The sequence below is a fragment of the Armigeres subalbatus genome, chromosome 3, assembly GCF_024139115.2.
Source record: "Armigeres subalbatus isolate Guangzhou_Male chromosome 3, GZ_Asu_2, whole genome shotgun sequence".
NCBI lineage: Eukaryota > Metazoa > Arthropoda > Insecta > Diptera > Culicidae > Armigeres > Armigeres subalbatus.
Window position 1 is genome coordinate 308,215,701 of NC_085141.1, and position 27,340 is coordinate 308,243,040.

The window sequence follows — 27,340 nt, forward strand, 5'->3', positions numbered from 1 at the left end:
AAGGCCACACATCACAAAAAAAGCGGAGACGAATAATATACAATCAAGCGCTGAACTGGAATCCAGTAGGTAGGATATTGTAGCAGACCCGTACCCTATATGTCAATGGATTCAAAACGCGACACAGAAAAAAAATTATTTTGATACCACCAGTGTGGATCTGTTTTCGATTCCATTCTGTGCTAATAGCCAGCGGCTTATCGCGTGTGATTACATATCCGAAAGGTGGGTTCTTTTGAAGACTTTTATTTGATCTTTAAAAATGTATTTCTATATGATACATATTTAGGGTTGTAACCACCGATTCATAAATATTTCCTAATAAATAGATTCTAAGCTACATTTCAATTATTAGTTTCAGAAGTTTATCAGCTTAATATCATGCTTTTCTGATTTAAAGTTAAAAAAATGTCACCTGACTGACTAAACCCTAACTCTACATCCTCTTATTTTAATATCGAGAACAGAACGAAGCAACGGCGCTGCAAATCAACACAATATATGTATGGCTTAGTCAGCAATCTTTCCTACTAGCTAGAATTGAGAGCGGTCATTAGCACGGGCACGATCCTCTCTGTTGTCCTCGACTGTTTAGATCTACAGAGTCGCCATAATCATTACGCTCCCAGAGGCCAATTCTCCATGATCTACATCAATTTATAGGTCATCAAATCGTTTAATTATTGCTAATTCATCTTGATTGTGTCTTACCTTCCTGACAACTTCGTCAAATGCATCCCTCACTCCTTCGCTCGTTTTAGCCGATGTTTTCGAACATGGTTCGGCTTTTCGAAGAAACCATCGTCCCGGCTAATGGCCCGATCGGCAAAATCATCTTGTTGCCGACAATCATCTTCGCCATATTGTTCCGGTGCCGTAGATGTCCAATTCATTGAGCCACGATTCCAGCTTCTGGAATGTATCCTTTTTGGTGACGTCGTACACCAGGATGGCACCTTGTGCGTCTCTGAAGATATATGAAAGAATATTAAAAAATAAATAAATAAACAAACCTAAACTAAAAACAAAAGCAAGATACAAGCAAAGATATTTTCAGAGTTCGATTATTTAGTAGTTTATCAATAACTCATTTTAGAGACTGAATTTCAAAAGTGTTGTATGGTGGACTTCTAGTGCGAAGATTTGTGTGCAACTCTGCCTAACAGTTTGTTGTTGAATTCCACTAATAACGAAGATTTTACGCTAGTTGCAGTAAGTGATACTAAATTATTGAAATTTTGTTATCATTTAGTTAGTTGTTTAAGACTAGAAAAGTAATGTGAATTGGAAGTATGATGAAAAGAAAAGCAATGCAGAATTAAGATTGCCTCATAAGAATGACAAAGGAAGAAAAGAAACATTGAAGAAGACAAAAGTAGGAAGTAGCAAAATGATAAATTGTTAGAAAGTATGAAATATTTAGAAGCGTAAACAACCAATTAAGCATGAGAAACAAAATTACAGAAAACTATCGAACAATAGTGAAGCTGGCCCTTTTCTAACCTGTAGTAACTTGGCGTCAAAGTCCGAAACCGTTCCTGCCCGGCTGTGTCCCAGATGGCTAGTTTCACCTTAATGTTGTCGATCTCGACGATTTTGGTTTTGAAATCCACTAATAGTTAGGGCCTGATCGCGGTCAAAATCATCTTCCGTGAACCGCAGCATCAAACTGTAATTTATTTAGTGACATTATTTTTTTTATACACATGATGTGTTATCAAACTGATAGGATGATGACTTTTGATGGTGAAATTGCGTAGAATTTATTAATTTTCAAGGGCGTTTAAGCATTAGAAAGGTTTATCACGTTGTTTACATGTCGCATCACCTTTCATTGGAACATTTTTTCCATTTTTAATGTAGCAAGCAGTCTATAAATAGAACCGGAACGATTCACGCAACGGCTCACTGAAGTCTCTTCCTCCGGCGATTTACTCACCTAGATTTTCCAACTCCACTTTGCCTATTATTAGAATTTTGAATGGCTAAAATGTTATCGTTCTGCATTTTATTGTATGATTATTTTGTTACTGGATCGCACGGAGACAACTGCTAAAACCGAGCAAATTCGAAACGAAACTAAAAGATATCACGGAAACTATTATGAACGGAAAACGGCTCCCTTCCTTGTTGATTCTGGATAGCTTTGTCGTGCAAAGGCGCAGCTGACTGCAATCAGTAATGAAAATAACAAAATTGAATCATGATGTCATCGTCATCGTTTCACATATTCTGATGATGCTGATGACGGCGACGGTTTTAATGCCCATTTTGCCACATGGGATTTTTCTTGACCGCTTGCATACTTCAAAAAAACAAAATCTACCAAAAGTGGAATGTTTTCACTAAGGATCGTTCAAAATTGCATTCATCGTTTTCATTTTCATCTCCACCCTCCTGTCACAAATCACTGACCCTCCCTCTGCACGTACAACCGCCAATCCGGCGTATGAGTTCGAATAGTGGATGCGTCCCGTATTAACAATGTAACGGTTATTTTAAAACAGATAAACAATGAACCCCGAACCCTCGGATGAATGGGAGTACATCGCGATTCGTTGGTTGGGCCACGACCTCGGCCCAACTAACGAATTCGGTTTTTGTGGGTCAACTGAGCATTTGAACACGATTCGACTTGAACATCACAAATGATGTCCAGTGACGCCCAATCCGTTTCCGTGTTTATATTGAATTTTGACGTACGGGTCTTTTTAGTGGGCCATGGCCCAACCAGCGGAGGCCCAACTAAAAAGTGACCCAAGTATTAAGATCCCAACCAGTGAATCCCGACTGTACCACCGACGAACCGACGTGTCACTGGCGCTCTCTGATTGTCTTACCCTTTCAACGGGCGATCGCTCCTGTCAAATGAGTTAAGACACAACTCCGCTGCAATGTTTATACACGTAGGTTGGTGGCTGAGCTACGAAAACTTCGCGAGCCATTATGCGGGTGGCGGTAGTGTTCGATGATTATTCATCATGGCGTTGTGGGCAGCAAATTTGAATTATTTTCCATGGAGTGACACGTCGGTTCGTCGGTGGTACTACTCGCATACAAATTTACCGCACGTTGAACAATTCAAAATTTAACAAGATCATATGAGAAATGGTTACCAATAAACGCTGTGGTCTGGGTGAAGTTGCTGTATAAAACGGTAAAACAATAATAGCCGAGTTTTTGAAAGGTAACTGTTGAAATTATGGTATCAACAGTTAAACAGTTGTTCTTATTCCAGAAACGTAAGTGAACATATTCATACCATAATACAGTCGCGATTCGCTGGTTGGGCCACGACCTCGGCCCAACTAACGAATTCGATTTAGTTGGTCAACTGACAGCCATTTGAACAAGTGTATTTCTACTTGAACATCACAAATGATGTCCAGTGACGCTCAATCCCATTTTCCGTGTTTCATTGAATTTTGACGTTCGGTTGCAGTTGGGCCATGGCCCAACCAGCGGAGGCCCAACTAAAAAGTGACCCAAGTATTAAGATCCCAACCAGCGAATTTCGACTGTAGTTGTTGTAGCTGCCAATGGCCGGACCAGAAAATTTGAAAGCTATTTTTTTCACATTTGACGGATCCATCAGTTTTGTTTCGTAAGGGATCGTTCGAAAATTACGTCCAAGGTTTAAGGGGAGGGGTTCTGAATTTGTGAATTTGTACAGACAGGGGAGGGTCTCGTCTTGTGTTACGTCCAACAAGAAAAAATACCTAATTACATTTTAGAAACATCGTTCACACCGCGAAAATCGGACGACTGCGGTGAGCCGGGCACGTAGCCAGAATGTCGGACAGTAACCCGGTGAAAATGGTTCTCGACAACGATCCGACGGGCACAAGAAGAGGTGCGCAGCGAGCAAGGTGGATCGATCAGGTGGAAGATGACTGCGGACCCTCCGTAGACTGCGTGGTTGGCGACGTGTAGCCATGGACCGAGCCGAATGGCTTATATACCGCACAGGCCACTTCGGCCTTAGTCTGAATAAATAAATAAATACATTTTAGAAACAATTTGATAAATTAAAAAATATTTTAATTTGCTGCTAAGGAAATTAATTCCCACTAAATTCCTTGTAAAAGAATAAAGAAGACGAACATTATATATTTTACAGTTGTACGTACAGGGGAGGGGGTCAGTGATTTGTGAGAGATTGTGACAGGAGGGGAGGGGTTGAAAATGCCAAAAACGATGGACGTAATTTTGAACGATTCCTAAACATATTTCTTTAATTTAATGTGCGTCGTTCATTTTAAGTTGAACTAAAATAAAATATGCATTACTCAATTGAGGAGGAGCATGGAGTCAATCATACTAAAGGTTTATTGTATTGTATGAGGTGAGTTCTTTATATGTATTTACAAACAGCAGTTGATTGAAGAAAAATTAACATTTATTGTTTTCCAACTTCTTCCGAAGATTATCGCATCCGTATCGGAGGAAACTCTGCGGGTGGTCAGACTCTCGGATTATCCTCAGTGTACAAGACACGACCGCTCGACGTAAACTACGTAAAACCAAATATAGTTCACTGAACCAACTAAACCGCTCAATATAGAAAAGAAGGAACTGACCCATCGATATTACCACCCAGGTTTAGCAGCATCTCCCACACCCACTCTGTGAGTGAGTGAGTAGGGACCCTACACTGAGGATAATCCGCACATATTTATTGACGAAAATCCATAAAATTTAATTTTAAAATTTAAGTGTGCGCACATAACCATCTACTATCCCAGGCGCTTCTTCTTCTTCTTCTTCTTATTGGCATTACATCCCCACACTGGGACAGAGCCGCCTGCAGCTTAGTGTTCATTGAGCACTTCCAGTTATTAACTGCGAGGTTTCAAGCAGTTACCATTTTTGCATTCGTATATCATGAGGCTAACATGATGATACTTTTATGCCCAGGAAAGTCAATTTCAATCCGAAAAATTCTAGACCGGCACCGGGAATCGAACCAAGCCATCCTCAGCATGGTATTGCCTCGGGTATTGCTTTGTAGTCGCGCGTCTTACCGCACGGCTAAGGAGGGCCCCAATCCCAGGACGCACTTAAAACAAATTAGTGTAATACATATCATAAGCATCTGCACATATTTTTCATTAGCGCAAAACAATTTTTTAGCCGAACAAATGAATCACAAATGCGGTAAATTGATCACAAACTAATAGTGTACATATTTATTACGTGCAGATTATTCTGAGGTACTGTCTAGCAGCTGGGCCACCCATTCACACCCTGTTCAACAATTAATAATACCATAAAAGTAGACTATTACCAAGGATTGGAACGCGCTGCATAGGGAATGCATGATGCATGAAAGAACTGAAATTTTGAATAGTTTAGCGAAGATACTCAAAAGTTTCAATAGTACAGGCAAATTGGTGGAGAGTTTATGAATCAATTGATATATAAACATTTAAAATCCATTTAAAAAATAATGACCTTTTAATGTTACAAATCTTACATGATTTCGTGACGGTCCCCAATTTTGAAATTTTCATTTTACACCCTGTATTCGAGTCTTCTCCTTAGATGTAGTTTACGTCATAAAAAAGGCAATTGGCAGTCTAATGTTGCATGAAGAAGAAGAAACAGAAAAGATGATATTCGAAAAAAATTGCACGAGGAAGCATACGCAGAAAATTTTGAAATTCTTTTTAAAAATTCTAGAAGCAATTTTATTGAAAACGGTTAGCAGAGTTAGCAGTACGGGGTCGGAAATTTCATATATTGTATAATAACCACATCATTTCGATTTAAAATTTTATTGAGTGATATTGCACATTATAGGGTAACCAACTTGATTTGGACCCCTACACATTTTGGACCCTCCTGGCGACATTTTCTTGATTCCTGAACTAAAATCAATGCCGCTGCTAAAAATAATATTGCTTCAGAAAAAAATATTGTTCAGCATCTGTCTCATGGTTTCCCAAAGAAAATAGCGATATTTTGGATGTTACTTCGGGAAATAGTTTAAGAAGACTACGTTAACAAGTTACGTTAAAGTACACATCACTGAAAATCTCAGAATACACAATGAATTTTTGTCGAAATTGTGAATTTAAAACGCGAATCTTCTTCTGATACATGCCAATCGAAAACTTGGTTCGACTTATTTACGCACGCTCATTTTGATTTACTATGGTGAGTAGTTTATGTTGTCTTTTTTTCCCAAGAATATTACTACTTTTTGAAAAAAGTGGAACTACTCAAATTTTGAGTGGTTCAACTTTTTTCAAAAGAGTAAAATTTCTGTGAGAGGCAATACAAAACTACTCACATTGAGTAGAAAAAAATGTGGGTAAATTAGAAATTCGACTAGAGACTAAATTGGGGTGTCCAAAATGCGTACATTTGGGGTCCAAAATATGTTGCACTGTCCAAAACGAAGAATATTTTCATTTAAGAAAATTTCAAATTTCACGGTTTATCAATAATCAGCCCATTTCGAATTTCTATTTCATAAAAAGACTTTCATCTTAGAAATGTGATTTCTGCCCATATCGAACCAGTATTTCAATAGATATAAGCATATATTGAGAAGCTTCTCCAGGGGTCCAAAATAGGACAGTTACCCTACACAGTATAAGAAATTTCCGACCCCGCACAGCTAACCGTTTTTAATGAAATTGCTTCTAGAATTTTTAAGAGTTTCAAAATTTTCTTCGTATGCTTCCCCGTGCATTTTTTTTCGAATATCGTCTTTATGCTTCTTCTTCTTCATGCAACGTTTGTGCACCAATACAATTTAACTCAGTCTCTGAGAGCATCATTATCGGTCGCGAGCATTTTAATCACCCGCGCAGCGCTTTCATTTTAGTTTCGTCACCTCTCTGTATCGGCACTCATTTTCGGCTCAATTTGGTTGCTGTATTCCGTACCGGTGACGTTTGACAGTTGACAGTTCATCAAAGCAGCGCTCTTATCGCGCTACCAAATTTGGTCACCTGTCAGTCGCGCTACTGTTATAGCAGCGCGTTTAGTAGCGACCGGTAAAGTGTCAAGTAATGATATCACCGATGAACCGACGTGTCACTGGCGCTCTCTGATTGTCTCATACTTTTTAACGGTCATTCGCTTTTCGGGCGATCGCTCCTGTCAAATGAGCTAAGACACAACTCCGCTGCAATGTTTATACGCGTAGGTTGGTGGCTGAGCTACGAAAACTTCGCGAGCCATTATGCGGGTGGCGGTAGTGTTCGATGATTATTCATCATGACGTTGTGGGCAGCAAATTTGAATTATTTTCCATGGAGTGACACGTCGGTTCGTCGGTGATGATATAGACGAATCCAAGTAAAAATAAGAAGAAGACACACGACGGTGTTAACTTTGACAGATCCTACAGCACAATAGAGAAATCTTTATGTTATTATAAATTCTAGATCAAATCGTATAAAATTCAATTGATTCGATACGGAAAAAGTTCTGAATTACATATTCGGAAGCTTATCTCAATTTTTGAAATTTTCCAAAATGTACCTATCATACAGTTCGGAACTTTTCCGTATCATACTTCAATCAGATTTTAATTACATTTTGTCTAGAATTTATTATAAGTTTTTAAATGATCTTCCTATCTGTGCTGTAGCAGTGTTTCATTCTCCTCTGTGTAGCAAAGAGCGAGTGCCAGATTACTTCAACACTCTTCTACAATTGAGCATCGCACTCGTCATTGATTATCACTACACTTTTCCTGCGCGCAGCGATGAACGTTGCGCTCAAATTTAAAGCACTGCACTGTCCCAAACTGTAGCGTGAACAAGAGCACTGGGATACGCTGTAGTGATTGAGTGTCAACTAATTCAGTGAACATACCGCACTGAAGATTCCGCACTGCAGTGCGAACTGAAGTGAGAAACAGTGGTTGGGGTTCAGCCAAATCGCACCAACGCCAATGATAAATTACCGATTTTCACTCAAACTTCATTAGTAGATTTAATTGATCACAATCTATCGGATATCCCTCAACCCCATAACTGAGGATAACCTTCTGCAAATGGTGCGGTTTTGAACCCCGACCAAATTGCTGACATCGTTGGGATGGACGGCAGCGGCATGACTGTCTCAATGTACACGTTTCAGAAGCTCATATTTTAAATCAATAACGGCGCTGGCCCTATTTACGGTCATATAGGAAGGAAGCATTGTTAGTTCGACTCTCGTTGCTTAGAGGAAGAACACTCCAGATTGTCTTGGGAGGAGGATATTTTATCTGGATTCACTTTGGAGTGATGCGATCTATTAGAGGGAGGGATTATTGAAATGCAAAATGCATATGTTTTCAAAATTGTATGGAAAAGAGTTCTACCTAGATTGAGCAAATTATAGTGCTTCATATCACTCATTATGTTTGCTAATTTTACTTCATATTTTTAATTTTAGTATTCATATTATATACTACCTTTCTTGAACAACACTACAGGAAAGCTTTAAATTCCATAAACCGACGAGCTTTTTCGTTCAATTTTTAATTGGAATAATAGAATTCGTTTAGGATCGCTTAATTATAAACTATAACGAATTGATGAAATAATCAAGAGGGATTAATGCCTTCATACTTAACCAGCATTTGAATGTTGGTATTTTGTTTGCTGAGTTTCAACTGCAAAATTTCTTTTACTGAAATTCTAGTATTTCAGTAAACCAAGTTTGGATGATTATTTTGACGTTTACTTATCTTTACTAGAGAAATCATTAAATTATAGATTGTGAACAGCACAAAAGTCGGTAGAAATTTATACAGCGCCACTCAGCTACAGACGTACAGCTGTGTAAAAAAGTTGAATGCATCATGAGAACCGGTGCTCTCTGTCTGCAATCTTTAAAAGAAGTTATCATGAAGTATAGCTTCCCAAATTATCGTATTGAGCTTCTGGCATATTATGCACATATCGTTAGTGATGCAGATAAGAGTCAGAGATTTTCTTTTATTCAATCTCAGTCTGACAGTAATAAATCAGAACCTACCAAAGTCTTTATTTATCCATACTTTTATTTTATTGAAAGAATATTGACTGTCCAGACTCTGATCAAATTAAGTACTGTCCAGTCAGTAAAATATTTTTCCAAAAACAACCTCATTTACTGACTAACCCAGTTAAGTTCACATTTATTTGTATTTTGAATATGCTGAAAACTCTGTAATGTAAAATATTGCTGTTGAAATTACTGGATCTGATCCTATTCAGAAAGCTCAGAAGTTTACGACTCTGGTCAAATTGTAGCTGTATGGATAATAGAAAGGTGATATCACTTTATAAAAAAATAAGTTTCTTGAGATAGATACTGAAGAACAAAAAGTAATCGAATTTATGTTTTGAAAATATTTTCAGTTTTGCAGACTTTCGGATTAGAATTTATTTACTTCTGGTTAAATGGTTAAATGGTTCAATGTTTTTTAAATTGGTTTTAAAATGTATTTCTATTTGATTAGTTATGTTTTGATTCATCCATTTTGATTTAATATATCTTATCTCTTTTCATTTGATTTGCATTATATTCATTCATGTAAAATTTGAAATTTTCGTTATTTTTTCATAGAAATCTAAACTAAAACTAAACTTAAATAACTTGGCATATAGCAGCACATGTTTCCGAAATGGACAAATTGATACTAACTTTGCGAATCTACGTGTCTTGGAGGGACTCGTGGACATGCCAACGGCTTGCTTAAAGCAACAAACTAACAGTTCGTTTTGAATTCAACAAGGGTAATAGTTCGATAGCCGGGTGTACCGTGTCTGAAACATAATTGATGAGGTTTTGAATGCACACTTAAGATAAGTGGAATAAAAGACTCAGTGTATGCAAAGAAATAGTAGTTGAACGTTTAGTTCCTCCTATTGTGTCTTTTATCCTGATAAAGTTAGTTCGCAGTTTCAGTAACTTATAGTAAATGATAACACAATTTCAATAATTTGGTTAAGGTTATGCAACTCGCGCTTTGACTCGGTTATTAGAAATTTAAAAACGAACAATTCGGCAGTGTTGTAGGAAAACCTTTGCAAGCAGTACATCATTCATTGCATTTTGAAATTTAGCCTCTGGAATGAGTTATTGATAAACTACAGTGATCGAGCCGTTACCAAATGATCAAAAACATCCTTGTTTAAAACGCTATGACTGTCAACTCGCTCATCCTTCAGATTCAAAAATTTAAATTATTAAAATCCTCAATAAATGTGGTACTTGTTTTTAGCATTTCTTTTATCGCCATACTTTAGCAACTCGAAAAATAGATCAAAACGAAGAATAGCAGCAAAAGTTTACAAATCTATTTAACAACGCTACGTGTAATTTAAAATAGTGGTTCAGTTCAGTCAATTGCTGCTGTTGATACTTTCTCAGCGTACCGTTTCACCTTGATTCCGAAATCCGGACTGTTTGCATGCGACTCATGCGAGTCTTTCATCACCACATCGAGCAGGGAACGAATAACGAACAGCAGAATCGTTCGAACGCAACTCTGTGGTGATATCACCTGCAGTGGGCACTGGAGTGCGCTGAGGAACTCACTGAAGTGAGAACTTGAGTGCACCTAAAATTCAATTCTCTAGAGTGGTGAGTGGGTGTACGCTGCCTGATTTCTCTAAGCGCTCTCTACGCACGCATACCAGATCACTCACAGCAGAAGGTTCATTTACGCGCTGCGTTTTGATTCTCTTATCCTCATTTCGATAGAATCTCTTACACTCTAGTGTAAAACCCCAGTGAAATGACATCACTGGCTGAGGATCTGTCAAAGTTAACACCGTCGTGTGTCTTCTTCTTATTTTTACTTGGATTCGTCTATTGCGCTGCCAAACGGCTTAAACTCACCACCGGTAATCTTGCTCTGAGTGATTTGAAACGGGCGCGCACGAATAAATTTTTAAAATTGTTTTTGAATTGGAGAACCCGTTTTATGTAACCTTGCTGGAAACGAAAATTGCCACATGGGGATGTTACCGTCATCCGCGACTCCAAAAAGAAGAAACGTCAAACTTCGCCAAAATTCGTTCATTTGAAGTCGAACGAGTGCAGTCGGCAGTGCGTTTCGGAAGAGCAGCAGTAGAGAATCTGTCAAAACTTGCCTAGGCGATATTCTCTCCAAATAAAACATAGTTTCAGAAACGTGATTTTGTGAATCGTGCATAAAATTTCACACCGTATTCCTAGTCAGTGCAGTTTAGTGTGAACAAATGCTGAAAGCGCAAAATTCGTAACCCGCACCCTGACGGAGAATCGTCCCTTCAAAGTGTAAGTAGGGGCAGATCTGAAATATTTCTATTTTCTGTGACGACGGTGTGTGTCTGGCTTCAGGGAAAAACATCAGCCCCATGACATGAAGTGAGGCAAAAGTGAGGTTAGAGATGATGCTTAATCGTTCTTGTGCACTAATAATTTCCATTCCTGGTGGTCAGAAAGATGGATTCTGAATCAGTATGGTCTGGCATTGAGTGTTTCCTACTGGGCGATGTTTTGCATGACCTTTGATCTTGAATTCCGATTACCGATGACGGCAAATCACTGTGACTTATCAATGCTTTCTTTCATTTTTCTTGCGGGAGGAATCTTCGCAATGGAATGCAATCTGGCTCAAGAAGATCGTGCAAACTGAGATATTCAAATAGTGATAGAGATAACAGTGGATGATTGAGGATGATGAAATTAGTGGCAATCTTAGATTTCTTCTAATTATCACTTCAGATCATAAGTCTGTTATGAATAGTAACGCAACTATTTTACCATGGATTTTGATTCACGGTTTGGTAGTCAAATTCAGGGTCATCGTAATAATATAATTTGCCTACTCGTAGCAATCTATTACGTAAACGATCGTTAACCGGTCTAATTGTGATGAAGTATTAACTTATTATTTTTGAATCAAAATTTTACTTCTGAAAAAATATTCAAGTGGAACTTTAAAAAAAATCCAATCGTCATTCATCAAAGCCCATGTCCAACGAGATCCCTTACAAAAAGATGCAAGGACCGTTTGATCTCCAAAGCAGTTTAGGTCGGAACAAATATTATTTTCTTCTGTCACCGCCCCTCGATTTTTTGTTTCTTTACTTTATTATTTGAAAAGGAGTTCAAAATTCGATTTAGACGTACAAGTTGCTGATTTCAAGGCATTCAATGTTCACTACAAATACACTACAGTTAATTACCTATATTCCGGGTATTAAGCCACCCGGAGTGGTAATTAATTACTGCTACTCTGAACTAAATCTATCACATGTTGTGCATATATGCATAATCGAGTTTCAGACATAGTAACAATCAATGTTGCTTGACTATCAGATAATATGCAAATATTTGAATGCCTGTAATTTCAATGTGAGCATAAATTAGAGCATTCCAGAATAGCCTGAACATCAGCTTGGAAAACAGTTGGCCACTTGCCATGGAAATTGAAATATTAAGCTCTGGGCTAGTCGCGCCTGCTCCAATTTAATTGTCCACAATATAGGTGATAGCACGCCTCTTCGCGGACACCCTTTTACTGCTCTCACACTAATTGATGAGCTTGCAAGGTTTGCTGATAATTCTGTTTTCGATAACCACAACCCAGTTAACAATGCATACAACGAAATCTCGTTACAACGCAGCATCATTCATTAAATTGTGAGATGTGTTATCGAATGCTCCTTCAATGACAAGGAACGCAGCAAGTGAAATTTCTTTTGCTTCAAAAGATTTTTCCAACTTTGTAACTAGCTTGTGACGCGCTGTTACTGAGAGTTTGCTTTCCTGATATGCAAATGCCTAACGTCATGGACCCAGAAATCTCATATTTTTGCATCACCACATACCCTGAAGGAGTTTTCGTAAGAAGTTCTGAAGTCCTGAAATTTCCAAACATATTTCCGGAAAATTTCCTTGAGAAGTTTTCTTGAGATTCTTTAAAAAAAAACAGCTGAAATAAAATTCAAAGAGATTCCGATAGAAAACTTTATCTGACCATTATCTGAAGAAATCTGCAAAGTATTTTATAAAGGTATTTCCGAGAGATTTTCACAAGACATTTTCGAACAAACACCTAAAGGAACTTAAAAAAATCGTAAAGGAATTGCCAAATGCATCTCTAAAGGAATTTCCGAAACAGTTTCTTGAGATGTTTTCTAAAGTTTTAGCAAAGAAATTTTCAAATTAAATCCGGAGGATTTTCCTATGGAATTTATGGAGAAATTTTTAAAGGAATACCTGGAGGAATTTCCTATGTGAGTCCTGAAGGAATTTTGATTGAATGGCTTAAGAATATCTGGGTGAACTTGCAAAGGAATTCCTGGAGCAATTTCTTAAGTAATTTACACATTGTTTTTGAAGCCACCAAAATATTCTTTAAAATAATATTTTTCAATATTTAATTTTTTGAATTGATATTTTGCTGCTAAAATCTATATATGGCATTTGTTTTTGCCTGGAAATGGATGTAAAACACCTGGAAAAATCAGGGAATTTTGTTTTTACAGACACCCTGAAAAAAAGGACACCAAAGGAGTTTTTGTTGGATAAGATGATTTTATATGCTCAGTCATGTCATGCAGTCAAAATATAACCTAATATTAAGCTCGATCGGAACATCTCAGTCAGAATGGGTGCCAAGATTACTTTTTCCTTCTGTAGTAGTACAGGAAAGATTCCATCCTTACCAGGAGCCTTGAAAGGTGCAAAGGGATCATTCGCCCATTCAACTTTCTGTTTATTAAACATTTCATTGGCCAGAGTGCTAGCATCACTCCTGGTGCAATTCATCGCAGTGAACTCATTTGTTGATTGATTGAATATCCTCCTGGCTTCATGTACACTAGTTTGCGATACAGATACTCATTCATGTGAGTTAATGAAAGAACACGGGAAGTGTGTTTGCATCATTACTTCTAATGTTTAATAGGTGGTCATCTTTTCTAATAGTCCTAAGGCCATTTGTGTGATCAAAGACTTTCTGCAATCTAGCAGCTACTGGAGTATTTTAAATGTTTTCACAAGTGTTCCAGTTTATCCTTTTAGATCTTCAGAGTATCGAGATTATGTAGAGTGTCTAATTTATTATTGATTTGGACTACTGTGATCGTTGTCGTCTGCGCTCCAACACTCCTCCTAAACAGAACAAGTCAGTCCAATTATCTCCGCAAGTTTTGTGATCCTGATTCTGGATAGTGGCTTCGTCAGGATATCGGCTAACATGGTTTCAGATGAACAGTAGCATAAGAATTTGATCTCTTACAAAATGAATTTTCTTCGCAATGTGTTTTTTCCTTAAACTGAATTGAACTGTTTCGACCATTCTCATGGCCGTGAGGACTCTATGCCGGAAAGGGAAGATTCCGGCTTCGACACAAGCTGCTTCAGCTGGCGTGGAAGGAGACCGGAAGCCAGTCGGACGAAGCTGTTGAATACTGGGAAAGCACGCTGATGAGGTCCTCCGGGCAGAACAGGTCAGCTCTAACCCATATAGCAAGCGACTATCAATGGTTGCTTGGCCTATTAACCTGGTGTGCTGGTTGTTGGTACGGTGTTTTGCGGCCAGGGTTTTCATCAGGCTGATTCGCGGCTTCAGGCCACCGCCCGGAAGTGTGGTAAAAGTTAAGCCGCCAGTCGATATCGACGCCAAGAACGCAACGATTTTCGTTATGGGGTCGTGGCCAAGCTTAATAGGCGGGCCTCCGACTTGATGGTGGCCATGGCAAACGTGGAAAACGTTTCATAGTAAAGCCAATGGAGATGGCCCAACGGTGGATAGCGCTAACCGCCGCCTGTGCTTTAATCCTAGTTCGCCCGGGAGTTCCACCTACGATAACCCGGAGGATGTCGTCGGCGTAGACAAAGAGATAGACGTTGGCCGGTAGTATGTCGAAGACCCCGTTCATTGCAATCAGGAAAAGGGACCGCAAGAACCGACCCTTGGGGGACCCCAGTTCCCGGCATACCTCTCCTGCGCAGAGCCACCAATGAGGACCGAGAAGATCCTACCGGTCAAGAAGTTTTTGATAAAGGCAAGCATGTTGCCAGTGATGCCCCATTCTTGTAATTTGTTGAGGCCCAGTGGTGTCCAGGTCTTGCTGAAGGCTTTGGCAATGTCTAGCGAAACCTGGTCAACTAGCTTGCCTTCGACGCGCTCCAGCACAAGGTTGGCAAGTGGTGTGCGCCATACCCTGGGCGAAAGGCGTGCTGTTGGAGCCGAATCTTCCATCTGCTGCCAATTTTCACGAAGCTGGCGGTTTAGCATCTCTTCATGGTCTTACATGCACAGGAGGTGAGGGAGATCGTCGAAATTGAGGGATCCTGACCCGTCGTGTGATTTTGGTGGGAATCGTGGGTTTTCCTCCGGAAAAGTGCGTTCTCCCAAATGTCATTGACGAGTTTGAGAAGATGGGTTTTAGCGTCTGAGGAAACCGTTTAGCATGGGATACCCCAACTGAAATCATGAAAATGTGCATGATGGGATTAGCTCATTTTCCCAAAATTGACACTCAAACCAGTACTCAATAAATCCGTTTACCGTTCCCAATCGGTTCAAATACGGTTCAGGAAGTACAAAATTACCAAAGAATGCCATTACTTGAAATCATGAATCTTGATATGCCGCATGATGGGGTTTGCTATTTCCAAAATTTACCTTGAACCGGTATCGTAAATCAGTTCCTAATCGGTTAAAATACGGTCCCGAGCAAATCACAATAGAATACCATAACTGATGCATGATGGTATTCGTCTATTTCCGTAAAGTGATGACAGGTTCCAGCGGAACGTCTGGATTCCGGAATACAGGCCATATTTCGGACCGTTCAAATTCCTGATCAAATTTGGTATAGTTTATGCTTCATTTCTTTTCAAAATATGTAAAATAATCACTTCCGAAGTATGCGTTCTGGCATACGGCCAAAAGCTAACACACATTTTAAATGCGGAATAACTCCGGTATCGAGTGGCCAGTCCTAAAAATTCATAGCGCACCTGAAAATTGAATAACTTCTGCTTCTTTTGGTGAAAGTTGGGAAAAAAAATTCAAAAGACAAAAAAGTTACAGCCAAAAAGCTTTTTATTTTCGTTTTCAAAAGGGTGGTTGGTAACGGAAGGGTTAACGGAATCGCCTGTAAGCTTCATTCCTGAGTTCTTCAGCCCCATTACCATCGGCTGGTATCGCTCCGGAAGTCCAGCTATTAGTAAAACTCCAACGAACCATTTCGGAATTTGAAATCCAATTTCATTCAGTTAATGGCATGTAGATATCGTTCGGTTAGCGTAGCTTTCCATTGATCCGCAAGATTCCAGGTCGGTCATAATAAAGTAGTCCAACTTCGCGAGTAAGTCTTGTTTCCTCGAACGCGCCGGTTAACTTCTGCCAAACTTCCCGAGCTGTGGTTGCATCTCAAACATGGTAATAATTCACGGGCTCCAAGAATAGAATGATTTTCCCTTTAGCTTTTTTATCCTTCTGGACAGCTTCCAAAGTTCCATCAGCATTCTTCTTGGGCTCGACCGCTTCCCATAAATCTTCTACTTCAAGGTACGTCTAAACCGCAGAACTCCAGGTCGTCCAATTCTCTGCCAATCAACCTCTTAATCTCTTAATTTCCGCCATTTTTCGTGTTTCTGGGTCCAAAACCTCTAGTAATGAGTAATGCACAGTAAAACTAAATAGGATTGTATTTGACGATAGCTTTAATAAGAACCCAAGTAACCATTAAGCAGTTAAAATGACTTTAATTCGATTCTATAGGCGTATTTAGAACAAGGTCAACAGTGCTATTAAACCCTAAATAACGCATTAGTGCTGCTCAAAAGCCGCTTTTGGCGAATTATTTGGCTGATATACTGTTGCCTTACCTATTTCCACGCCTATGACAAAATTTCAAAATTTTAGTCGAGTTGGAATGGAACGAAAAAAAATGAAACGAAAAATATTTATTTGAAATTTTAATTCGTTCTTTCTTTTTCTTCCCATAGGAGACTGATATTTTTTTCCAATTAGTTTTATTTCTAGATTTGAACGTCTTGCTGTGTTTGGTGCATGGATTTGGTCAGTTGTCCAATACTTGCCATCTGATCCACCTCAGCATTGAGTAGAAGCATGTCTGGGAAGGGTACATAAATATGAGGATTATATTTGCCTCCATATATCAAGGGCGAGGTAGCATGAACATGTTTTCATGATCAACCTGTAATTAACTTACATGGAAGTTTCTCGTTTTTATGAAGCTCATGAAAGGCATTATATTTAATGTGATAAATAATATAATATGCAATATGTTACAAATCTTCATAATGTCATTACATATTTTGTTATTGATTTCACTCAAACGTCATAGGTTGTAGTTCTCAAATAGGTAATGATAGTTCCTTATTCAGCTTGTACCAACAGGGCTGGTCAGCATTACATCGAAGCGTTATATATCGACATACGGCTTTTCTAGTTGAGTTAAACTGCTAATGAGCACTTGAAAATCAAATATATAGCTTTTAGGCACTGGAGAGTTATTATATGGTTTATATAAGGCTTATTCAAGTGCTTAATGGTTACCTGGGAATGAACAATGAATCGCCTGCTTTGAGCGTGCTTACAGCGGCACACTAGGAGTTAACTTTTGGAATCATTATGGCGAAAGGCATCTAAAGTGCAATATCTCTAAAATAAGCACCTTAAGGTGATTATACAATAAAGTCAGAAATCAGCCATTTTGTAAACCACGTGCTTTTGCAATATTTTTTCAAGAGCACGAGATGAAATAACCATAATGTGTAAAAATCTTTCTAAAAAATCCTTTCAAAAGAATATCTAAAGCATTTTTCGAAGGTTTTTACAGTAAAGCCATAAGTAATAGAACGCTAGTGGCGCTGTAACCATTAAAATTATTCTGCCAAAATATGCTGCAATAAGCTAATAACCTACTCAGATTACGTATTAGATTATTTATCGTAAAAAATATCGTGTTAGAGTGAAGAAAGAGAATTGAATGTATGGGGATGGCATCAGGTTGTTGTTTATCAGGATATTTATGATCAAAAAAGGCGTTATTTGAATATGCTATAAATTTATCGCTTGACACTTACCTTGGCTGCTAGGTCTAAACAAACTAAATGTTGGTCACGCGAACAAGAGCAACAATATTAATCTCGGGTATACTCCGTGTCAGGTATAAGGACGTTAGACATGAGTACCTTAGGCATAAAGGATGTTAAGCATAAAATGCCAAAAAACATCCCACGACATAAAAAGGTCGTATTACGCCCTAACGTCATGGACCAAGCAATCTTATATTTTTCCATCAACACATTTCCTAAAGGAGTTCTCGAAGAAGTTCTGAAGGAATTCTGAGAAATTCCCAAACATATTTTCGAAACAAATCCTTAAGAGGATTTCCTAAATTTCTTTAAAAGAAATAGCTGAAGTAAAATTCAAAGAAAAAAAAAAATTAATAAAATTTCCAAAGAAGGAATCTAAAAATAAATCGTAAAAGAATCGCCAAATGCATCTCTAAAGCAATATCCGGAACCATTCCTTGAGATGTTTTCTAAAGTTTATGCGAAGAAATTTTCAAATGAAATCCTGGAGGAAGTTCTAAGGGTGATCTCGCAAGTGGTTGCAATTGACTTTTCTTCTCCGGATTAAAACGTTTAATTACGGTTACATTTTTATTGAACAAAAGATACACTGAGTGATGTCCTACGTTGAGTATCTGATAGGCTATGGTTACAAAATACGGTAATATAGTGATGGTAGCATTCAGAGCTCAGCACCGGCGACCACACTGATTGTGTTTGCTCGAACAAAGGGAAATTCTGAAGCAATTCTTAAAGTTCCCTCTTTGAAGGAATTTCTGTAATCATTTCCGAAGGTTTTTCCGATGAAATCTATGGAGAAATGTTCAAAGGAATCCTGGAGTAATTTCCTATGCGATTCCTGAAGTAATTTTTGATTGAATGGCTGAAGTAATTTCTAGGTGAATTCGTATATCATGAGGCTAACACGATGATGCTTTTATGCCCAGAAAAGTCGAGACAACCTAAAAATTTCCTTGCCGGGACCGGGAATCGAACCCAGCCACCCTCAGCATGGTCCTGCTTTGTATCCGCGCGTTTCATCGCACGGCTAAGAAAGGCTCCTACACTATAAGTACAAGTTTAATCTTGCACCAACTATCTCCGAAATTATTCACCATCTATTACAAAATTTCAATTTGAACTAATTTCCATTACCCATCTCTTCCAATCTTCGACAGGTCCGACACGGTCAAGGGTGCCGTCATCGGTATTGATCTGGGAACGACCAACTCGTGCGTGGCCGTGATGGAGGGCAAACAGGCCAAGGTCATCGAAAATGCCGAAGGTGCCCGCACAACGCCGTCGCACGTGGCCTTCACCAAGGACGGCGAACGCTTGGTCGGTATGCCTGCGAAACGTCAGGCTGTCCAAACTCGGCAAACACCTTCTACGCGACCAAGCGTTTGATTGGTCGTCGTTTCGACGATCAGAAATCAAAAGGACAGAAAATCTGTCCTAAGGTGGTTAAGGCTTCCAATGGGGACGCCTGGGTTCAGGAGGTGACAAAGGTCTATCGCCCAGCCAGATCGGTGCCTTCGTGCTGATGAAGATGAAGGAAACGGCCGAAGCCTACCTGAACACTCCCTGCAAGAATGCGGTCGTTACCGTGCCAGCTTACTTCAACGACTCTCGCGTCAGGCTACCAAGGACGCTGGACAGATTGCTGGTCTGAATGTTCTACGCGTGATCAACGAACCGACAGCTGCGGCGCTGGCCTCAGGTATGGCAAGAGCGAAGACAAGATTATTGCCGTCTATGATCAGGTGGTGGTACCTTCGATATTTCGATCCTGGAAATTCAGAAGGGTGTATTTGAGGTCAAATCGACCAACGGTGACACTGCTCGGCGGAAGATTTCGATCACCACATTGTGGACTTTTGGTTGCGGAGTTCAAGAAGGAACAGGCATTGACATTACCAAGGATGCTATGGCTATGCAACGCTTGAAGGAAGCTCGAAAGGCCAAATGCGAGTTGTCCTCCGTGCAAACCGATATCAATCTGCCGTACATCACCATGGATGCCTCCGGTCCTAAGCACTTGAAAGTTCACCGTGCCGCTGGAGCAATTGGTCGGGGATCTGATCAAGCGTACCATCGGACCATGTCAGAAGGCTTTGGCTGATGCCGAGGTATCAAGTCGGACATCGGAGGTTCTCCTGGTCGGCGGTATGTCCCGGATGCCCAAGGTACAGCAAACCGTGCAGGACATCTTCGGTCGCCAACCATCCCGTGCCGTAAATCCAGATGCGTCGCCGTCGGTGCTGCCGTGCAGGGTGGTGTACTGCCGGAGATGTTACCGATTGTTGCTGCTGGATGTTACCCCTGTCGCTGGTATCGAAACCTGAGGTGTTTTCACTCGTTTGATCACTCGTAACACAACTATCCCAACGAAGAAGTCGCAGGTCTTCCACTGTGTGTCCTCTGGTTTTCGAAATGTTCGATTGAATTGGAACAATACTTTATCATTCCAGCTGCTGATGGTCAGACCAGGTCGAGATCATCAAGGTCCACCAGGGTGAGCGTGAGATGGCAGCGGACAACAAAATGTTGGGTTCGTTCACATTGGTTGGTATTCACCGCACCACGCGGTGTGCCACAGATTGAAGTCGTGTTCGACATCGATGCCAACGGTATCGTGCATGTATCAGCTAGAGACAAGGGAACCGGAAAGGAACAACAAAGTAAGTACAAATTGACTAAATAGCTTCCAAACATCCTAATTTTACAAAATGTGGTCCGAATTGAGGGTGTAAGAATTACTTTTGAAGATGAGCTTATAAACAACATTTTCTGTTTTCATTTTTTGCAGTTGTTATTCAATCGTCCGGTGGTTTGAGGCAAGGATGAAATCGAAAATAGGTTAAGAATGCTGAACAATACGCAGCTACCGATAAACTGAAGAAGGAACGCATTGAGGCGTCAACCAGGCGAAGGTATTTTCATGACACCGAATCTAAGATGGAGAATTCAAGGATCAATTGCCCAAGGAAGAGGTATGTTAAACTGAACTCTGGATTCAAGTTTAGGTAAACCATAAGGATATTTGCTTGTTTTCATTCGCAGTGCGACAAACTTCACGAGGAAATTGCTGGGTTCGCGAAATTCTCACCAATAGGATGAAGCGATCCGGAAGAAATCCGCAAGACAGTGCACCCTCCAGCAATCCTCCCTGAAACTGTTGAAATGGCACAAGAAGGTTTGTATTGGCAGTGTTGATGCACAAAAGTTGAAAGATTTCTCATACGCAACTTTTCATTCCAGATGGCTTCGAGCGGAGAGAGCAGCAGCGCTCAAGCAGCAGAAGGCGACGCAGTGCGGAAAGAAGGAAAATAAGAACTAAATTTTCTTCGTTTACCGTTCCCTATTTCTAATACAACCCAAACTATCCTGTAAAATATAGTTGTAGACTTGATAGCGTTTAGCAAAATTTCGCCTGGACATTGAGACAAACCGCAGCACACAGACAACATTGTAGGACACTAAACAAATCGCTACTTATTTAAGAACAAATGAGAGAGTTACAACTAACTTTAGTTGAAGGAGGTGCCTTAGTTCAGCGCCGAGGTTCGCAATAGTTTGCTATTGTAGGAGGAGTTAATTGTTTGGAAGCCGTTTAGCAAGTAAGCCAGTTGTTTTCGCTCGTACCAGCCACAAGTCGACATGATCGGGAATGCATGGATGATCAAATATTTTCGTAATGTACTCAACCCTCTTGTGCCGGCAATTTGGGCGATCAGAATCTGTGTTACATAATATTATTTTTTGCGTTCAGTAGGGTTCCTGATTGTTTATTTTATATTTTATAATGAAACATTTGTTACTGAGTACAAAGAAGTGAAGACAAAATAGAACGCTCAATTTCAAATCAAATATTTGTAACTCTTTCAATTTGTCCAGTGAGTTGTTATTTTGGCTCGAAAGAATTACATCACATAGGTAGCTTCCCTGTACCGTCACATGTCGGGTGGCTTGAGGTAAAGAGAAATTATCGAATAATGTTGATCATTATGTTTCGACTCTGAAAACCAAATGAGAACACAAACTATACTAAGAACGAATTTTACTCGTTTGAAAACAAGAATGAATAGATGAACGCTGATGAATATGAACTCTGTGGCATACCAGGTTATAAAGCAGAAAGATATCGCCCGATTGGAATGAATTTTATTGCAATAATAATAAGAGTATCATTTATGTGAAACGAATATGACGAGTGCATTTTTTGTTTTGAGAAAAGTCAAAGTCTGGTAATTAACATTTGATGGGCTACAGCTCTTCGATGAACCTACGCCGAATGGAGTATCCTTTTCCACTGGATTCGATCCTGGGCCAATCGCTTCCAGTCACCCTGAATATTGAGCGCCCTCAGGTCCTCTTCAACTGCAAAAGCCGTCGGCGGCCTTTCACGAAGGTTTCTACTAAATATTATCTTCCTTAACGTTCTTCCGGCATACGAACAACGTGTCCAGCCCACCGTAGTCTGCCGTTGTGTAAGCAATATCCAACTCTTTATACACCTGGTACAACTCGTGATTCATGCGACACAGCCAGATACCGTTCTCCAGTTTACCACCGAGTATTGTCCGCAGCACCTTACGCACCTTACGTTTGTAGACTACGGCACTTAAGCTGGTTACGAAGTCCCTACCAAGCCCTATTTGCAGCTGCAATACGCTTTTTCACCTCGCGGGTAACATCATTATCGCACGTCACTAATGTTCCAAGATACACAATTTCTTCTACCACTTCAAATTGTTCACCATCCAGCACCATTTCACTACCACAACCCACGTTGATTGACAGCGATCATGTACTGCGTTTTGCTGGTATTGATAGTGAGTCCAATCCTCGTTTCCCTCTTACACAAAAGCCTTTTCCACGGCACGGCGATTAATCCCGATAATATCGATAACGTCCGCAAATCCCAGGCATATGCGATCTTGTGATAATGGTACCGCTTTGCACACCAGCTCTCCTAATAGCTCCCTCGAGCGCTGTATTGAACAGTAGATACGGGAGTGCATCACCTGCTTTAATCCATCTAAGGTAACAAATGATGTCGATATTTCATCCGCAACCCTTACACTTGATTTCGATCCGTCCTTGAAATCAATAAACAGATGATGTGTCTGCAAGTTGTACTCCCGGAATTTATCATGGATTTGTCTCAGAGTAAACATTTGATCCATCGTAGATCGACCCTCACGAAAACCTGCTTGGTATTCGCCGACGAAGGACTCTTCAAGCGGTCTCAATCTGTTGAACAGAATACGGGACATAATTTCGAACGGAGGAGTAATTAAGGAGAGTTATTCCTCGTAATTGCGCCAGAGAGGGCAAATGAGGCCGTCTAACCAGCTGGCAGGTAATTCCTCGTCTTCCTATATGTTCAACATAATATGGTGCAGCCTTATTGTTTTCCAGTTCTTTAATAGCTTTTCTAAGCTTTTCTAATCCGATAATAATTTTTACGTCATGCTTTGGGCACTTTCCATAGGCTTTATCAAGACTGTAATTAAAGAATTTGCCCACACACAGATTCGTTCGCTAATGGGTTTCCATCGCATCACTCGCTACATCTGCTTGCCCAACACTACAAAACCAACTCCATGCTCTGCTTTTCCGCCGCCGCTGTGATAGATGATTTATTTAAATGCAGTGTTGGTCGGGGTCCAGCTCGGAATTCACGTTCTCCGGATCTAGGCCATCGGACTTCTTGAATAGCGGCCACGTTCACTCCAACCTTCTGCAGTTCACGAACCAGAAGGCTGACATTCCAGGTACCGAGTTTTCAATCATAGTCCTTATTTCGTTGCCATGTCGGTTGTCAAAAATAACGTTCTCTTTTTGTTCTATCTCCATATTTCGTGGTATTTGAGAGGCTTACCTACATCGCGCTGGAGCTTAGGTATAGCTGACGCGATACTGCATTTCGTTAATCAGCCGCTGGGTACCAGGCAGACACAGTTTGAGCCGCACCTCCTGGTGAACAGACGCTCAAAGCGTACCTACTCACTCTTTTTTTTTTCTTCTTAAGCAATGGAGGGGGAATCTGCTCAACAGACATCTCGAGCTCGTTCAGTAGCCGCTAGGTTGCGAAGGCCGACGGAGGTCCTTCGTAGCTTAGTTGTTAAAGCACCAGTCTAGCGTATGTAGGGTCATGGGTTCGAGTCCCATCGAAGGAAAGTGGTTACCTAAACATTTTCAAATCAATATCTTCCACAACGTACATATTCACATAGAGTTTCCATAACATCGTAAATTAGACATCATGGGTTGTCCAGGAATGCGGGTTAGGGACCACCTCCAACAACAAACGAGGAGGCAGGACTACATCCCCGACCCGCTAAACCAGGGCTGCCAACGATGGCCTCGGCCGGCTGCGCCTCTGCTCCATTTTTTGTGGCCCGCGGCGTATAAGAAAAATAACCTCAAAATCGGCCCGCTAGCTTTCCTATCTGGCTCGAGAAGTTTTTTTTTTATTATTCATTATTATACATGCAATTTAAAAAAAAACGCGCTCCAATATCAATAATTTGAATTTGAAATGAAAACAATATTATACTAATTTTACAAAAGGATGAAGTGGAACATCGCGTTTTCCATAAAGATTGTTCAGAGTAGTTTATGTTCACGTTGAAAAAAGGAAGGCCGGTTTGCTTAATTTGTTCGGAAAGTTTTTCTATATTGAAAAAATAAAACCTGAATCCAACCGTTTTGTAAAATGTGGTATTCGAAAGCGCCCAAATAGGAAACCAAAGTTAAAACAAATTCAAAGGTTTCAATTTAAATTTCTGTGTGTTGATTCAAATTGTTGTTACAATGGATTATTGATAAAAAAAAACTTTCTTTACTCAGTTAAAGCGAAGTCAGAAAATGCAGTTCGGGCCAGTTTTGCTGTTAGTAAGATTTGGCAAAACGGATGAAACATTTCCATGACGGAGAACTTGTTAAGGAATGCATTTCGTTTGTTGTTCACATCGTGTCCTAAAGAACAAACTTCTTCAGTAGCATTAGTTTGCGCAGGACACGGTGAAGAGTAAAAGTTCTTATGAAAGCTACGTTACGTGAAAGGCCGCCTTCTTCATATTCTACTTATTGCAAACGATGAAATATGACGTGAAAACATCATGTGGCTGTCTTATGAAGTTAGACAGGAATTGATGGTCATTTTCAAATGACAGAGAAATTGGCAGCTTTCATAATAATTTCTCAATGCAACAACAACAACTAACGGGAAAGCTTATGGGCTGTTAAGACCTGTATATGGGATCTTTTTTTTCTCTTTCGAAAACTTAAGGGACCCCAACCAGCCAAGTCAATCAAATATGGTTGCAGTAACTCAATGGTGACTGAATCAGGCCATAAGTTACGTAATCTATTGTAACATGTGTGCTGCTGGGACCTTACGATTTGGTGCACCAGCAATGACAGGAAAGAACAATAGCCTTGTGATAATTCTAAGCAAGGAAAAGCAATGACATAGGTATGGCGATATTTCCCTGCCATTGCACATTCACCAAAAGAATCGATATGCGAAAACGATAAATATTCCTCAAGTATTGACGCTCGTTATTAAGCCAATTAATTTTATTAATGTTAGGGAACTCAACACCCCCAATTATAAATGATGTTGAAGGAAATGAAAGCATAATACGGAAACTTGATGTATTTTTGCGAATTTCATTGACTTGGTACCATTCTTGAGAGATTTTATTCTTTCGAAAAGAAAATGGTACTATTTCTACAAGATAAAAGAAAATCACTGCCAGAGCTGAATGATTCTGGATAGATAAGTGACTTAACTTTTCTAACAGATATTGCCAAATATCTTTATGACTCGAAGATAAAGCACCTTGGCACAGTGGGTTGCTGAAATCTGGTACATTTATATCACAGAGAAACAGACGTCTCACTTAGCACAAAATGGAATTAAAATCATCGTCACGGAAATATTATCGCCCAATGCTAAATGCACTGTGATTGGACAATCGGAAACCAGATGGCGGTAGTGCAAACGTCAAACACAAGCTAAATCGATGGAAGCGCCATCGGTGGCCGATCGACCACCTACAAAAAATTGAATCTTCCTTTGAAAAGGTGAACGATGGAACATGTGTTGAGTGAGACGTCTGTTTCTCTGTGTTTATCATCCTGTTGAAAACAGTTCATCTGTTCAATATGCTGGTAAAGTAACGAAATTTCCATTTTTTAACATTCGGTAAACGGTGTAAATAATTTAATTTAATGTTTCCAATGGATCTCAATGCAACGACGAAAACAAAATAAACAAAAAAGATTGTTTGATCGCAAATAAATCGCGTTTAGAATAAAACAATTATTATTTTGAAAATATTTAAAAGTTATGTACAAAATATTTTCTGGCCCGCCAGCAGCTGTGGATTTCAAAAATTGGCCCGTGGCTTGAAAAGGTTGGGCAGGCCTGCGCTAAACCCTTTCATTGCCGCCAAGTCCATCGTCCCTTCGGTACAACCAGAAAGTAATGCTTCAAAGGGGGGCCAGTGCACAACACACCCTCGAGGTTAGCTGCGTGTCCTTGCAACATCGAACTTCGTGACTCGCTTTTTAGAAGAACACCATGGTATCGTGCCAGCACATTGCCGGCTTTCCAGGTGGCCTTACCACGCCCTATGTCCCTCGAAGGTGGAAGGGTCGACTTCGACCTGCTTCTCTCTGCACGATTGGTATCAAGAATGATGCCGCGTGCACCCCAAATTGACCTCTCCGCGATAGGACCTATTCGCCAACATACAGAGGGACTTGCCGACGCGGTGCCTACGCCTGCCTCAGCCTTTACGAGGACCTTTTCCGTCCCCGGCTGAACCGCCGGTTGACCGACGCCGCGAAAGCGATGATACCATGTTGTTTTACGCGTGGCCACTTGTTTGATAAAAGGATCGAGTTCGAAAGGCACCGGTATGACCCATGAAGCCGACTGAACCCTTGGATCACCTCTTATTTGCGCCTGAACTAGCCATCTCGAGTCCACGTGCACCTTCTGTGTAGCTCCGAGACGATTTGGACGATAGCCGATAAAACGGCGTCCCAGCCAACTTCATCTTTACACATCCTCCGGACAGGGTTGTCCGGGGTAGTGTCCAGACCACATGTGGCAAGCATGTGGTCACGCATTGAATGCGGAAACGTGAGCACACGAACAACACGTGTTCCGCCGTTTCCTCTAAACCTGCGCATACTGGATAATCGGGCGAGGCCGCTCGATTCTGGAAGTAGACTTCCGAAAATCTTGTACAGCACTGGGAATTCACGC

The 27,340-nt window shown here is 40.2% G+C and overlaps 2 pseudogenes; one reads left to right on the forward strand and one right to left on the reverse strand.

Annotated features, from left to right (window-relative positions):
* Positions 1 to 369: 369 nt before the first annotated feature.
* On the reverse strand, positions 370 to 2,007 carry LOC134220687 (ras-related protein Rab-18-like; annotated as a pseudogene).
* Positions 2,008 to 18,665: 16,658 nt separating this feature from the next.
* Positions 18,666 to 21,553, forward strand: LOC134222635 (heat shock 70 kDa protein cognate 5-like; annotated as a pseudogene).
* Positions 21,554 to 27,340: the final 5,787 nt, after the last annotated feature.